The sequence below is a fragment of the Stegostoma tigrinum genome, unplaced genomic scaffold, assembly GCF_030684315.1.
Source record: "Stegostoma tigrinum isolate sSteTig4 unplaced genomic scaffold, sSteTig4.hap1 scaffold_300, whole genome shotgun sequence".
NCBI lineage: Eukaryota > Metazoa > Chordata > Chondrichthyes > Orectolobiformes > Stegostomatidae > Stegostoma > Stegostoma tigrinum.
In genome coordinates, this window is record NW_026728228.1 from 1 (window position 1) to 7,456 (window position 7,456).

Here is a 7,456-nt window from a genome sequence, read left to right on the forward strand (position 1 = left end):
CAAGGAAGGACAGCATCTTTTAGCACAATCCAAATTGACAGCACCATCCATCCACACACACACACACACACACACACACACACACACTCACAAACCCAGTGTGGAGAGGTTTGCATTTGGACTGAGGATCCTCACTGTGGAAAATGCTCATGTGGAGAAATGCTGTGCTCACTCTGTAACGTGGAAATGATTTGTCTTTGAGCAGTATTCCTCACATTAAACGTATTAAACAGAAAGGTTGCACCGCAGTTGTATTCAGGCAGCTCCAAGGAAACCATTCCATGAGGTGAATTTTATTGCACTTTCTGCAGCTTACAACGTTTTCTGATGCACTCTCACAAATTTTAAGCGAGAAATTAATCAACGGTCGAGGGGGCTGAGACCAGCACTGGGCATGTTCACTTCCTTCTCCTCATATCCCAGGGACAACATCGCAATGGATGGTGCAAAATGGATCTGTGTCTCCAAAGGCATCCTTTAAAGAATGAAACAAATGTACAATGTGAGAGATTTAGAGGCTTTGATGTCTTGCCCAAAGCAAATCTGCTGCTTGTGCAGTGGCCCAGGGAGGCCTCTTCAAACTTATATCGCTTTAAGCCTTTGATCCACCACATTTTAATTAATTCATTCAAACTTCCTTCAGTACAAAGTCACTCCCATTGCAGGCAGAGACTGTCTTATGAAATGTCATATTTAAAAGTTACTTCTTTAATTCATAAACAACATTGAAGAGCACTTTTTTTGCCTGTTCCATTTTACAACGTCCAACAGGAATACAAGGAAACACTTCAGGAACAAACTGAAATACTGAGCATGAACACTATCCAATTTAAAACAAATTTAACGTTTTTCAATTGCTTGATTGATACACTGAGCTAACGATTATTGCAGGAGGTGCACAAACACGCATGCACAAACACACACAGACATAGAGGCACACATTAACACGACCATGAACATTATGATTTTAAACATAAGAGGGGCAGACAGAGAGAGAGAGAGGAGTTTGACCCCAGTTCAATACTTCACCACCAAAACAATTAAGATCCTGTTGCATAGAGCGACAGACACAAAGAATCACTCAGATATAGATACAGACTATTACCTCGATACAACCAGACACGGACACACTGAGATTGACAATAAAGATGTACACAGATACACAAAACCAAAAAAACTCACAATAATATATATATGCTAATATAGACGACCTCATACATATACTTACAGACATACATAGAATGTTACTCACAGATACAAAGACAGAAACATATAGATACAGAGGACGAAACACTCATAGACAGAGAAATACACAAATGTATGCAGACACTGAAACACATACCCACACATACAGACACCTTTACACATACACACAGAGAGTCACACACATTTGGAGACACACACGTATCATAAACACACAGAGACATACACATACAGACACACATATTGCTGAGGACAGCAAAAGTATTCGAATAATATGAAAAAACAAAACATCTCTTATCGAAAATGAAATAGAATTATTTGAATTGATGTAGTACTGAGGCTGAATTACACACTGATCATTTTGTATCATCACTGAATGAAATTTATACCAAATTCCTCAACCAAATTTCGCATTCACTGTTTGTTAATGTCCCACAATCATCTGCTTTGAGAAGATGAGTTCATTCTTCCTGGAATGTCACTGGATTAAAATGTCATATTTAAAAGTTACTTCTGTAATTCATAAACAGTTTCGAAGAGCAGTTTATTTTTTGCCTGTTCCAGTTTAAGATGCCCAACAGGAATTCAAGGAAATACTCCAGGAACAAACTTAAATACTGAGCGTGAACACTATCCTATTTATGACAAATTTAACGTTTTTCAATTGCTTGATTTATACACTGAGCTAATGGTTGTTGCTATTGTTTGAGATCAGAAAATAGTAAAACATGAACTGCTGGTAAGAGGCAGAGACCATGAAGACTGGATACAGAAACATCTCTGAAGACAAGTTTAAAAAGTCTGAATTGAGCAGTTGTTTCAAAGAAATGTTTCCCAGCTTGGGAGACTGCTCTGAAACTGAAATATTTCTTTGGGCAGTCGAATTCTAGAATTTCAGCATCAGCAAACAGGATCCCAGAGATTGGAAAAACAGCAATGGTACAAATGCTGGTCCATCATTGGGCTAATAGGTAAATATACCCACAATTTCAATTTGTTTTCCAAACACTGAGATTTAAATGTTATCAACTGCAGAATAAACCTGAAGAACCTGGTACAGGAGCACTGTCCTTACCTTGGGAATGCTCTGGGAGAGCTCTGAAAGAACCCAGAGAGTTTACTGTTTATATTTGATGGTTTGGACAAATTTAAGGACAGTAACAGTTGTGAACATAATCAAACAAATATAGAATCACAGTTTACGTGCACTGATCCTGAATCCTCGTGTGAAGTGTCAGACATTATGTACAGTTTAATCCAGCACAAGCTGCTCCCAGGATGTTCAGGGCGAGTGGCCAGCCGTCTCACTGCATTCCATTTGTTGAAAAAGGCTGAGATCAGTGTCTCAGCTGAACCCCTGAGATTTCTTGGTGATGAACAGAAGGAATATTTCCACAGATTTTTTGAGGATCAGACAGTGGCAGCAGCTGTTTTCAAACACATGGAGGAGAACGAGATCCTGTACACCATGTGCCATAACCCTTCATAACTGCTGGGTCCTCAGTCTGTCACTGGGTCCCTTTTTCATAGGAAGAGACAGGAAACAGCAGCAAGTTCCCAAGACCATCATCCAGCTATATTCCTACTATATTTATAACATTCTGGAAAATCATGGCCAAGAGACTGAAGACCCCTGTGAAGCGTTACTGAAGCTTGGTGAGATGGCCTTCACAGGAGTCTCTGAGAAGAAGCTTGTGTTTGGATTTGAAGATCTGATCCAGTACAACCTGCAAACCTTCCAGTCCCTGTCTGGGTTCATGATGGAACTTTTGGAGAGCGATGATTTCGTCTGCAATGTGGTTTACACATTCTCACATCTCACCAGCCTAGAGTTGGTAGCTTCATTCGCACAATTCCTGATTCCAGATCCTGAATACACCCAGAAATGCTTCAGTCAAGCCAATAGTGAGGCAGGTGATATTTCTTTGTTTCATGACTGGTCTCTTCTCTCCACAGTCATCTCAACCTCTGCAGCAGTTTCTGGGTCTGTTATCACATAAAACAACTTGCAAGTGATCGACTGGGTGAAGGAGAATTTTGTAGCACATGTTGGAAACACAGACAGTAAAATTGGGAAAAGGAACCCCCTAAATGCATTGTGTTACCTATTTAAATCTCAGAACTCCCCACTGGCCTATTACACAGTCTGTTCAATAAAAACACTTTGATTTGAGATTCAAACTCACATAATACTCTGCGATTGAGTCCCATTGATTGTGCAGTTATGTCAGGAGGATGAACGTAGAGCACACATATCCTTTTCACTTGATAAAAACCGAAATAACTGCAGATGCTGTAAATCAGGAACAAAACCAGAAGTTGCTGGACAAGCTCAGCAGCTCTGGCAGCATCTGTGAAGGATAAATCAGAGTTAACGAGTCTTTCTGGTCACTGGACCTGAAACGTTAACTCTGTTTTTTTTTTCTTCACAGATGCTGCCAGAGCTGCTGACCTTTTCCAGCAATTTCTGTTTTTGTTCCTTTTAATTGAGTTGTCTGTCAGCGGGAGAATGGAGTGCAATATATGGGACCAAACCTAAAAGGTGACATTGCACAGAGTTCCAGACTTACTAAACTATAGAGGGACCAGAGAAGGAGAGAAAAGTGAAAACAATAATTACCACGAGATAGAAAAAAAATGGGAAACTCATGCACCTGATGGGATGCCTCTTAGAATATCAAAGGAAGTAACTACAGAGACGGCAAATGCACTAACACTAATCTTCCAAAAATTCTAAGATGCTGGAAAACTCTGAGAGGATTGGAAAACAACCAAAATGACACTTTTCTTAAAGAAAAGGGAAGAAGTCAAACAATAGGCCAGTTAAATGGGTTAAAAAGGGATCTGATGGAGATGACACAAAGACTCTGCAGAGGGATATGGACTGATTAAGCCAGCCGGCAAAAACTTGGCAGATCGAATGAAATTTGGGGAAAGTGCAGTATACAGTTTGGCGGAAGAATAGAACAACTGAATACTATTTACATAGAAAACGGCTGCAGCAAGCAGAAAAACAGAGGCTGTTGGGAGTCCATGTGTAAAAAATCCTAAAGAAAGCTAACACACAGATTCAGCAGGTAGTAAGGATGGCAAATGGAATGTGTGGTTTTATATCAAAGGTGATGAAATATAAAACTAGGTAGGTTTCGCTAAAATTCTCCAAGGCACGAGTAAGACCATAGTTGGAATACTGTGAATAGTTTTGGACGCCATAGCTAAGAAAAGATTGACTGGCATTGGAGGCAGTCCAGAGAAGGTTCACTTCGCTGATACTAGTATGTGTGCAGGGCCTGTTTTCTAAGGATAGTTTGAGTATAATCGAACTGGATTTGGTGGAACATAAAAGAAGAAAGGCAATCTGATTGAAACATACAAAATTCATAGAGGGCTTGACAGGGTAGATATGGAGGGTTGTTTCCACTTCATTCCTACAGTGTGGAAACATGTGCTTGAACCCAACAAATCCACATCAATGCTCACATATCGGAGAGTCTAGGACCAAAATTGGAGAAGTGTTGGGTATCCTAAAAGACATTAAGGTGGACAAGTCCCAGGTCTGGATGGGATCCATCCCAGGTTAGTGAGGGAAGTGAGAGAGGAAATAGCCGGGGCCCTAACAGATATCTTTGCAGTGTCCTTAGACAAGGGTGAGGTCCCGGAGGACTGGAGACTTGCTAAAGTTGTCCCCTTGTTTAAGAAGGGTAGCAAGGATAATCCAGGTAATTATCGACCAGTGAGCCTGATGTCAATGGTAGGGAAGCTACTGGAGGAGGAGATACTGAGGGATAGGATCTATTCCCATTTGGAAGAAAATGGGCTTATCAGTGATAGGCAACATGGTTTTGTGCAGGGAAGGTCACATCTTACCAACTTAATAGAATTCTTTGAGAATGTGACAAAGTTGATTGATGAGGGAAAGGCTGTAGATGTCATATACATGGACTTTAGTAAAGCGTTTGATAAGGTTCCCCATGGCAGGCTGATAGAGGAAGTGAAGTCACATGGGGTCCAGGGTGTGCTAGCTAGATGGATAAAAGAAAACTGGCTAGGCAACAGGCGACAGAGATTAGTCGTAGAAGTGAGTTTCTCAAATTGGAGACCTGTAACCAGTGGTGTTCCACAGGGATCTGTGCTGGGACCACTGTTGTTTGTGATATATGTAAATGATTTGGAGGAAGGTGTAGGTGGTCTGATCAGCAAGTTTGCAGATGACACTAAGATTGATGGAGTAGCTGATAGTGAAGGGGACTATCAGAGATTACAGCAGAATATAGATAGACTGGAGAGTTGGGCAGATAAATGGCAGATGGAGTTCAACCCGGGCAAATGTGAGGTGATGCATTTTGGAAGATCTAATTCAAGGGCGAACTATACAGTAAATGGTAAAGTCCAAGGGAAAATTGATGAACAGAGAGATCTGGGTGTTCAGATCCATTGTTCCCTGAAGGTGACAACGCAGGTCAATAGAGTGGTCAAGAAGGCATATGGCATGCTTTCCTTCATTGGACGGGATATTGAGTTGGCAGGTCATGTTGCAGTTGTATGGGACTTTGGTTTGGCCACATTTGGAGTACTATGTACAGTTCTGGTTGCCACATTACCAAAAGGATGTGGATGCTTTGGAGAGGCAGAGGAGGTTCACCAGGATGTTGACTGGTATGGAGGGTGCTAGCTATGAACAGATGTTGAATAGATTGGGATTATTTTTATTAGAAAGACGGAGATTGATGGGGGACCTAATTGAGGTCTGCAAAATCATGAGGGGTATAGACAGGGTGGATAGCAAGAAGCTTTTTCCCAGAGTGGGGGACTCAATTACTAAGGATCATGAGTTCAAAGTGAGAGGAGGAATGTTTAAGGGAGATATGCGTGGAAAATTCTTTACACAGAGGGTGGTGGGTGCTAAGAATGCGTTGCCAGTGGAGGTGGTTGACGCAGACACGTTAGCGTCTTTTAAGATATATTTGGACAGGTACATGGATGGGCAGGGAGCAAATGGACACAGACCCTTAGAAAATGGATGGCAGGTGAGACAGAGGATCTCGATCGGCGCACACTTGGAGGGCCGAAGGGCCTGTTCCTGTGCTGTAATTTTCTTTGTTCAAAATGCATATTCTCAGACTGTGGGGTCATACATTTAAGACAGAGATGAGGAGGAATTTCTTATCTTAAAGGGTACTGATCCTGTGGAATTCTTTATGTCAGAGGGCAGTCAGGTCACTAAGTTTATTCAAGACTGAGGTGGGCAATTTTTAATCGGTACAGGAACAAAAGGTGACAGGAAAATGTATGGTAATGGAGTTAAGGATTATCAGATCAACCATGGTCTCATTGAATGGCAGAGTAGTCTTGATGGACTGAATGGCCTACTTGTGCTTATGGTTTAAACATATGTCTGTGCAGTGAAACGTGTTCACCCGGAGGGTGCAGCTCTGACCTTTCTGGTCTGCTCAAGGTCTCCTCTTGAAGATCCAGTTCCCTCTTTGTCAGTTTGCCGTCGCCTCATCCTCGTGGGGGCGGCCATGTTGGGGCGACGTCAGAGTTATTTTAAATTTATATATAAAACACTGAATCGCCGAAACAAAGAAGGAGAACCTCCGGATCGATAGGTGGATGGAGAATCTGAGCGCCTTGAAAGCGGAAGTTTAAAATGGAAGAAGAAGATCTGGGTCTTCCAAAAATATGCATGTGTCGTGTCTCATTTCCCAGAGGACACCGCGGCCTGTGTTATTAAAGAGGCCTTTCACAGCCGCGGGGTGTTACGGGCGCAGCGGCCATCCTGCCCCAACCAGTGCCCAGTGTCTGAAATCACAGAATAGAAATGGACACAGACTTTTAGATCATAGGTTTCGACTTTCAAAAACATAGGCCATCCGGCAAAATCATGTCGAGGTGAATTGCATGTTCTGCTTTACCATCCATAGATTATTCTGCCAATCGTAGGAATTAACTCATTAACACATTTTCTTAAAGGTATTCAGACTTAGTGCACAATGATTCGCTGCACACACAGTCAGACCATCACCTTCAGCAAACTCTCTCCTCTGGGTTTTCGCTATATCTCGTCCACATAAACACGCATACAGTCCTGTCTACTGTCTGCCACCATAATCACACACATGCACAGTCTCACCTTCGACTAGGCGTTGTTCTCATTGCACAAGTGCACGATTTTAGACTTCATCTCCCTCAGCGGGCCGCTCTTGTAATGTCAAACACAGAGACTGGCCAACTCCAACTCACTCTACTGGAC

General features: G+C 42.0%; 1 pseudogene; it reads left to right on the forward strand.

Moving 5' to 3' along the window:
• Positions 1-731: 731 nt before the first annotated feature.
• LOC132208185 (NACHT, LRR and PYD domains-containing protein 3-like) lies at positions 732-3,371 on the forward strand (annotated as a pseudogene).
• Positions 3,372-7,456: the final 4,085 nt, after the last annotated feature.